The sequence below is a fragment of the Miniopterus natalensis genome, chromosome 17 (assembly GCF_054644295.1).
Source record: "Miniopterus natalensis isolate mMinNat1 chromosome 17, mMinNat1.hap1, whole genome shotgun sequence".
Classification (NCBI taxonomy): Eukaryota; Metazoa; Chordata; class Mammalia; order Chiroptera; family Miniopteridae; genus Miniopterus; species Miniopterus natalensis.
This window is the reverse complement of record NC_142097.1, coordinates 15545857-15553960: the sequence shown is the minus strand read 5'-3', so window position 1 is coordinate 15553960 and position 8104 is coordinate 15545857.

Below are 8104 nucleotides of genomic sequence, written 5' to 3'. Positions count from 1 at the left end.
CTTCATTACCTTTGATTTCTCAAAGGGCCTTGATGGGTGGTTGTACCTCAGCTAGAATTTATGGGACTTTGGTTGCTATATAATTGGCATTTATAAAATCTGAAGTTTCATAAATAAAATTATTTATTTAATTATACTACCAGTCTTTTTTACTGGTCTGATTATTTGGTGCACTCATCGAAGCTGGCTGTGACAGTGAAACGAGGGCCTGGGCTACTCCAGCGCACTGCGGCTGCACAAGCAAACACTGTTGGTGACTGACGAGCCTTTCCATTGGGGTTCTGCCTAAATGGAGTAACAGAATCATGTTGGTTATTTTCTTTACAAAGATAAAGAAATGAGTTCTTCCAAGGAAGTTGAAAAAGCGTGGTGTAGATGTTGGTGTCAGGTAGGTCTGACTAACCTCCCAGTGCTGTAGCCCATAGTGAGGTGACCGGGGCCAAATGTAGATGCTAGGACGGTGCTCATCCTCTCCTCTGCGGCTCCTTTATTTGTAAAAACGAGACCTAGAGCGAGGAAGAAGTGTGGCGTCGACAAGCAGAGGCTCAACTTGGATCCCGTGGTAGCTGATTTAAGAACTCCGTTTCATGTTAGTTTACTTTTCTTTTTAACCCTCTTGGTTTTTCTCTTCTTTTTGGCTGTCCTCACAGACCTGTTGATAGGCTCAGGAGCCAACCCTAAGCTACTCTTAGAGCAAGTCAGAGCAGAAGGAACTTCTGTTTCGAGTCCCAAATGTTGCCTCTTGGGGGAAGTCGTCTCCCTCAGCCATTGTATTATATAATCTTTCCTTTTGGGATCTTTTTTGTAACCACTCAAAACTTTCCATTTCACTAAAAAGCATGAAAAACCAAGGCAGCATAAAGGCAAAAATCTCCAAAAAGTATACTCCTGAGATTTTGTTTTAATGTGTGCTGGTAACTTTAGTAAAAGTTTAAACAAGTCTCTTACTAAAGTTCGAGCCCAAATATCCAAGTGCTTTAGTCAGTCCATCCTGGCTATCTCTACATTCTTTTTATGTGCTGAAGGATTCTCTGTAACCTGCACTCCTCACCCTTTATTTGTCACACCCTTTATTTGTCTCCACTCTTCCTCCTTTATACCAAAATTCCCTTTACAAAGAATGCCGTTTCCCATACTGCCCAGGACTCGGATCAGGCGTGGGAGTAAAATCCTGAGCGTGGAGACAGGTGAGGAGAGGAGAGGCATCGTGAGGACACTTTGTACCTACAACCAAATATCTTTACTTTAGTTCTTTCCTATTGGATGCTGAATACGTCTGACTAGAGAAATGTACCTGTTGAGCCTTTCGACCTCAGGAATTGAGGCACCCTGGACTTGCGTTCCTGCCATTAATTTTCTGTTTCACTGTTAATAATCTCAACTTGGTGAAGAGACTTTAAAGAACTGGACTAGCCTTTGGGTTTCTAATACCTTACGCTTGGTCATCACCAGATACGATTTCTTGGAAATTGAGTTTTCTGACTTGCAATATTAAGCTGATGAGGGTAAATGGTCATGTCTCGTGTTACACTGAATTTTGTGGCAGATGTAACTAAAAACAAATGGATTCACTCAGAGAATTAAAATGGTTGCATTCCAGTTCTCCTTTTGGGTTAGAGGTCGTGTAGCCTGGTCTCCAAGAAGATGCAGAGCTTTACATCATGGTCCTTATGAGCGAATCTTGTTATTCCTTTATCAGTCCGCATATCCTTATGTCTTACGGGGGAAAGGAAGGGAGGCAGGAACAAGGGGCTCTTAAGGATGTTAATTGGATAAGAAGTTGAGCCGTGTCTTTCTCATTTTCTCTATACATAAGGTCTCACTTTAGTATCAAAGTATTTGCATTTATGGCCATCCTCTTAGCTCTAAGAGAGGGACGGAAATCGATTCCAATCACACTTTACCATGATGGAAGATGTTTCCTCGTGAAAATTGCCAATACAGATTTTTTAAAAACCTATTCCAAATGCACTTTCTAATTTTTTTGCTTTTAAAATGGCTTCTTGGAACCAATTTAATTGTATTTGTATTTAATTTTTGTTCTCATCTAAATGTGCATTTTCTGACTGTAAAGAAGAAGCTTTGTTATGTAATTTAATAATAAATGAGAAATCTAAATGGTTGTGTGCCTATGGTGGTTTGTATGGGAATGGTACCATCAAGGCAGCCTGGGGCGGTGGTTAGGAAATCCTTGGTTTTGAGAAGTATTTCTCACGATGCCGCGAAACCCAGGGTGAACAGTGCAGGAACTGAAAACCCATCACCTGTGACTCCAGAACATCATGTGAGAAATCATTTAGCCCAAGGAGTGAGAGAATTCTCTTATCAAAGCGAAACTTCAGGATGTAGGATGGGAATGTAAAATGTAGAATTTAGCAAGAGAAATGTTCCTGCCCTCCCTAAATAATGACTTTTTATCCTGCAGATCAGAACTTGATTCTCCACCCCGCCGGAGAACTGGGAAATTCCCCATTTCCCATTACCTCTCCAAATGCTATGCTTTCTGGATCCTTTTAAAAAATAACAGTATAATTCACATGCCATAAAATTCACCCTTTTAAAATGTACTGATGGGTTTTAGTGTATTTATTGTGCAACCAGCACCAGTATCTAACTTCAGGATGTTTTCATCACCTGGAAAAGAAACGTCCCCATTCGTGACTGTCCGTCCCCCTCTCCCTCTTTATCTGAGCACACTGCCCGCCCTTTCTCGGCCACCCCAGCTCTCCCCTTCCGGCTACCTGACGTGTGTCCCCAGCCCTGTGCACACCTCCACGGACTCAAAGGCCAGCACCACTCAGCGAGGCAGCCTTCTCTTTTTACAGACAAAGGAAGACGCCCAGGAGGATTAACTAATTTGCTCAAAACCACAGTGAACAGTAAAGCAAGGTTTTGAATCTTGAGGGCTCTTTGATCCAACAAATCTTAGGATAGTTCCACAAAATACACTTGGAATCCTGCTGTGTGATTAGGAGAGAAGCTATAAAAGAACCACCAATTTTGCCTGTTTAAAGGCAACGCATTTAGAATCTATTCAAAGCCCTGCGGCTTATTTTCAAAGAAGGCCAACTACAAGCTAAAATTGAGCTAGTAGCTAAATGCCTAATAAAAAGGACTCATTTGTAAGCCTCTTTTCCTCTACAAGAGCTAATGCACTGAAGTTGTGGAAAATGTTTTTCTAGTGACTTGACTTTAAACCAAACTTCCTGCCCAACTCTGTACCTTCTAGTTTAGAACCACAGAGGTCGGCCCTGGGCAGGTAGCTGCCCTGAAACACCAAGGTTGTGGGTTCGATCCCTGGTCAGGGCACATACAAGAATCAACCAATGAATACAGAAATAATTGAAACAACCTCCCCCCTTTCTTTCTCTCCCCCCTTCCTCTCTAATATTTTTTTAAAGCCCGCGGAGGTCTTCCCGGAGGTGGCCAACAAAGCCCTCAGCACATCCTCAGCCAGGGCCCCAGCTGAGGGCGGCGGGGCATTTCCCCTCCAGGTGGAATGGCTCCGACAGGCTGCCACTCCTCCTGAACCTGGCCTTTCCCCGGAAAGGGTCTGAGGCCGCCCCTGCCTTGTCTGCTATCAGAGCTGCCTGGAGGTAAAGACAGGCGGGCAGCTGGCTGGAGAGGCTCACTGAAGACGGTTGCTGCCAGGGCATTTCCTCTTGTTCCTCTGAAGCAAAGGCCAGGAGAGAGCATGTTCCTCCTGAAGCTGCAGGCTTGCTGGCCGAGTTGGAGCAGGGGAATGGATGCACTTTAGCCTGATGCCTTCCGCTCCCCTCGGCTGAGCTTTCCCCCCTTGGCAGAGCTGCTCAGCTTGCAAAGCTCTTTATTACTTACTCTCCAAAGACGCTTAAAAGCTAAGAAGATTGGGTGCTCAACGTCGGTAACTTTCTGCTTAGAGGGATCCCAGAGATCGCTTGACAGTGTTCTCCTCACCCTTGTAACATTACCTTCTAATTTGTTACCCTGACCATTTTCCCTCCTTTGAGATACAAAGCTCTTAGGAAACACTTTCTCATAATTAGTATATATCTTTTAGAAATTTTCAAACATTCAATTGGTCTTTTACTAATGAAATTGCTTCCAGCTGCAGGGAGAGCAGGCAAAGATAGTTGGTACATGCAACTCAGTCCCAAAAATGTGCGGTTTAAATACAGTCATTTCCCCCAAGGTGACAAGTTACCTCTAAACAAATGTGGCACTTAATTCTTACGATTTTCTCTCTTGTCATGGACAATATGCTGAGAATATGGCATTTTGTGTTTTTCACTCTGGAATGAGCCCTCAGTCCTCTCCATTCCCTTCTCCGACCCCACGCTGCTTGTCCCGGCGCTGGGGCCCTGTTCGTTCATTCCTGGGCTTGCATGTAACCGCTCCCCTGTGACCCCGGTGCCCCGCCTCTCACCTCACCCCGCTTAACTGCTCTGCGTAGCTGCGTAGTTTATCTTCCTAAACAACTTCCAGCCGCTGCTTGTTCTGTCCAAGACTGCCTGGCAGCTCCCTGTCATCTGTGCCAGTGTGTTACCGCGAGTCAACGCGTGGAAGGTATGGCCAGCGCTTAGCTTTGTTCATACATGTGCACATGTACACCTACATACACACAAAACACATACAAACAAAATCCTGTTCACTTAGGGAGGTGGTATTGTCCTGTTTTAGGTAAGAAACAAGCCCAGGAGATCAGAGATCAGAGTACAGCAGGTCCTCCACATCATTTTGTTCAATGTCACTTGGTTATAATGTTGATAGATGCCGTAGTAATTTAACTTTTTTTTTTAATCCCCACCAGAGAGAGAAACATCAATGTGAGAGAGACACATTGATTGGTTCCCTCCTGAACCCTCCCTGACCAGGGCCCGGGATCAAGCCTGCAACCCAGGTACATGCCCTTGACCAGGAATTGAACCCAGGACGCTTCAGTCCGCTGGCTGACACTGTAACTGAACCAAACCAGCTGGGGCACAACTTAACAATTTTTTTTTTTTTAACATCAATTAATTAGCCTATGGTAAAATTGGTTTCATTATACATTATTTGCTTAAAGTCTCAGCCTGTATCAACGTTAAGTGAGGAATAAGTGTCCTGATAGCTACCAGCTGCCGTTTGCCTAACCAGAGTCTGCTTGTCCTTCTGAACTACAATCAGCTGCGAAAAGAAGGAGGCTTGGAGCCCTGGCCGGTGTGGCCCAGTGGTTAGAGCGTCGGCCTGTGGGCTGAAGGGTCCCAGGTTGAATCCCAGCCGAGGGCATGTACCTCGGTTGCAGGCTCGATCCCCGGCCCCGGTCAGGGCAAGTGCAGGAGGCAACCAATCGATGTGTCTCTTTCACACCGATATTTCTCTCTCTCTCTACCTCCACTCTCTCTGAAAAGCAATGGAAAAAGTATCCTAGGGTGAGGATTTTTAAAAAAAGGCTTAGAGTCCGAAGCCCTGCATCCTGGCTCTGGATCTGATACTTTTAGGCCATGGGCAATCGCTAAATCACTGAGTTCAGTTTTCTCATCTGCAAAATTGACCCTAGCAACTTTATGTAGCTGTAGAAATCAAATCAAATGAAATAAAATATGACAATAGTATATAATTGGAATGTTCTCAACAAGTAATGTGGGAGCTGGTTAGGGGGTGGGGTCCCTGGAGAGCCAGGGCAGTCAGTGTTCTGTTCGTCTTTATATCGTGTATATGAACTTTGGAACCATCACCGATCTCTTCTTCTAAATTCAGTTGAATCGGACTCAGAGACCCCGTCCTACTGGCTTAGCAAAAAACAAAAACAAAAACACCAGTCTTGGTCATAATGGAATCTCCTGCCCTTTGCCTCTTGGGTTTTACAAAGCTCCCAAGGGTAGCTCACAGCCCGGAACATTGGGCCCAGCGCTCTAGTCCACAGTGGGTGCTGCTGAGATGCTCGCCAGATGAGCCCACGAAGTCCTTGAAGCCACCAGCTGCTCCGCCTCTGTCACCCTTGGGCGCAGGGATCTTAGCCAAGGAGCTCCTGGGCCTGGGGTTCAGCCTCCCTGGTACCCCCCACCCTACAGCCATTCCCCTGAGGTGCTGCCACCCCCGGGAGCACTGGAGAGACTGGGACACTAGCAGGGAGCAAGGCACCAGCTGATCCCAGCGACCCCCCTCGCCTCATCAGATGCCATGGCCTCATTAACTGTCGCCTCATTGTTTCACGGCGGCCAGCCCCTCAGTTTCCTTTCCCTGAGATGGGTCAGGTAACATGGGCACCACGGAACAGGGCGCCTGACTTCCCACAACTATTTCCAGGCGATGCTGGTGCCAAAGAGAGCTTGGAAACAGCGACCGCAGCCCGGGACCGCCGTCGGCGCGACCGAGGGGACCCCTGCGTGGCAGCTCCGTTAATCCCTCCCATCTCGGAGCCCGTGAGAAAAATGGGCCAGCGGCATAGTATCTGTAAAAATCCTAAAGTAATATAACCTTTGGCTCAGCAATTCCACATTTAAAACTATCTTATGGATGCAAAAATATGTATATCTAAGGATGTTCACAGCAGCACTGGCCGTAAAAGAAAGCCTGGAAGTCAGCAGCCTGCGAGAGCTCCCTTTGGTGCTGTCTTTTAAGTTTCAGCCGCTCTCACGGGTGTGCAGTGACGATGTCTCGTGGTTTTAATCTGCATTTTCCTCATAACGAATGATGTTGAGCATTTTTCATGTTTGTCACCTATATATATCTTTTTTTGGTGAAATGTCCAGATCTTTTTAATCAGCTGAGGATATGCTTTCATTGATTTTAGAGGGAGAGGAAGGGAGAGAGAGGGAGAGAGAGAGAGAGAGAGAGAGAAAAACATCAATGTGAGAGAGAAACATTGATCAGTTGCCTCCTGAAATCACCCCGCCCGGCGATAGAAGCAGAGCCTGGGCCTGCACCCTGCCTGGGAATCAAACCCTCAGCCTTCTGCTGGATGGGACAGCGCCCAACCAACTGAGCCACACCGGCCAGCGCGAAATGTCTAAATCTTGTGCCCATTTCTTATGGGTTGTTTCTTTTACACGTAGAATATTAGTGAAAGACAGTAAGAAGATGGTATGAGCGTTTGCCTCTGGGAATGAGCAGACTGGAGGTTACGGATGCAAAGGGCTCTTCACTTCTCACCCTGCGTATAGTGCAGTGTTTAACTGTTTGCATTGTAGTTTTAAAAAAAGAAATAGGCTGCTTTGAGAAATGTCCGTATATAAATATGTTTTTAATGGATGGATGGAGGCTGTCCTGCAGACACTCCGCCCTGGTGGGCATTGGAGCGCCGAAGCATTAGCGGAACCGTGAGCATTTCACATCCTACCGTGTTTAATCATTTATGGTGGTGCACGAGTGGCAATGATGATGCCTGGGCTCTGGCTCCTCTAAGACCCCATCAAACAGGACGTGGTATTTATATTTAAGTGGATACTGTTCCAGAGTTTTCATTTCCTCCCTCTCCCCTGCTGAAGGTGACCTATGGACAGAGAACCCGAGTGGCTCTCCCAGCTTATCTGTGATAAAAAATTTAGTGACGTTTCCTCCCCACAGCCTGCTTTCTGCTCCCAGCCCAGCTCCCACCTGGGACATGACTTAGGTTTGTAGGTGTGCGTCAGGCCCTGGGTAGTAAGTGCCTCATCCCAGTTCGTGTCCTTTTAGGGAAGCAGTGGTGAATTAACAAGAAATGCTTAATCTCCTAAGACCTCTTTGTGACTCTGTTCTGGTTCTGCTCTTTGATCCAACCCACTGATCAGTTCATAAAAGTTTCACATAAACTAAAATTTATTTCCTAGACTGGGCTGGGTTCTATCTGATTAATATTTAACTCCATGGAAACATGGGCCTTTGCCTTAAAGAAGTTCTTTATTCCAGGGAAAGATTTATATATTGTTGTCATTATTTGAATGTCATTGACTATTCTATGAAATTTTACTTTAGCCAAAGCCTCTCTGTACCCTTCTGTTGAAAATGGCAAATTCTTACGGATCAATTCACTGGTTCAACATCTAAGCTTTTTTTATTACATTTTTTTCTGACAAAATTAATGTGTATTTATTAGAGAAATAAGGATCCAATAGAAAAATGCAAGGGAAATAAAAATTACCTATTTCCCCAACATTCTGTGAGA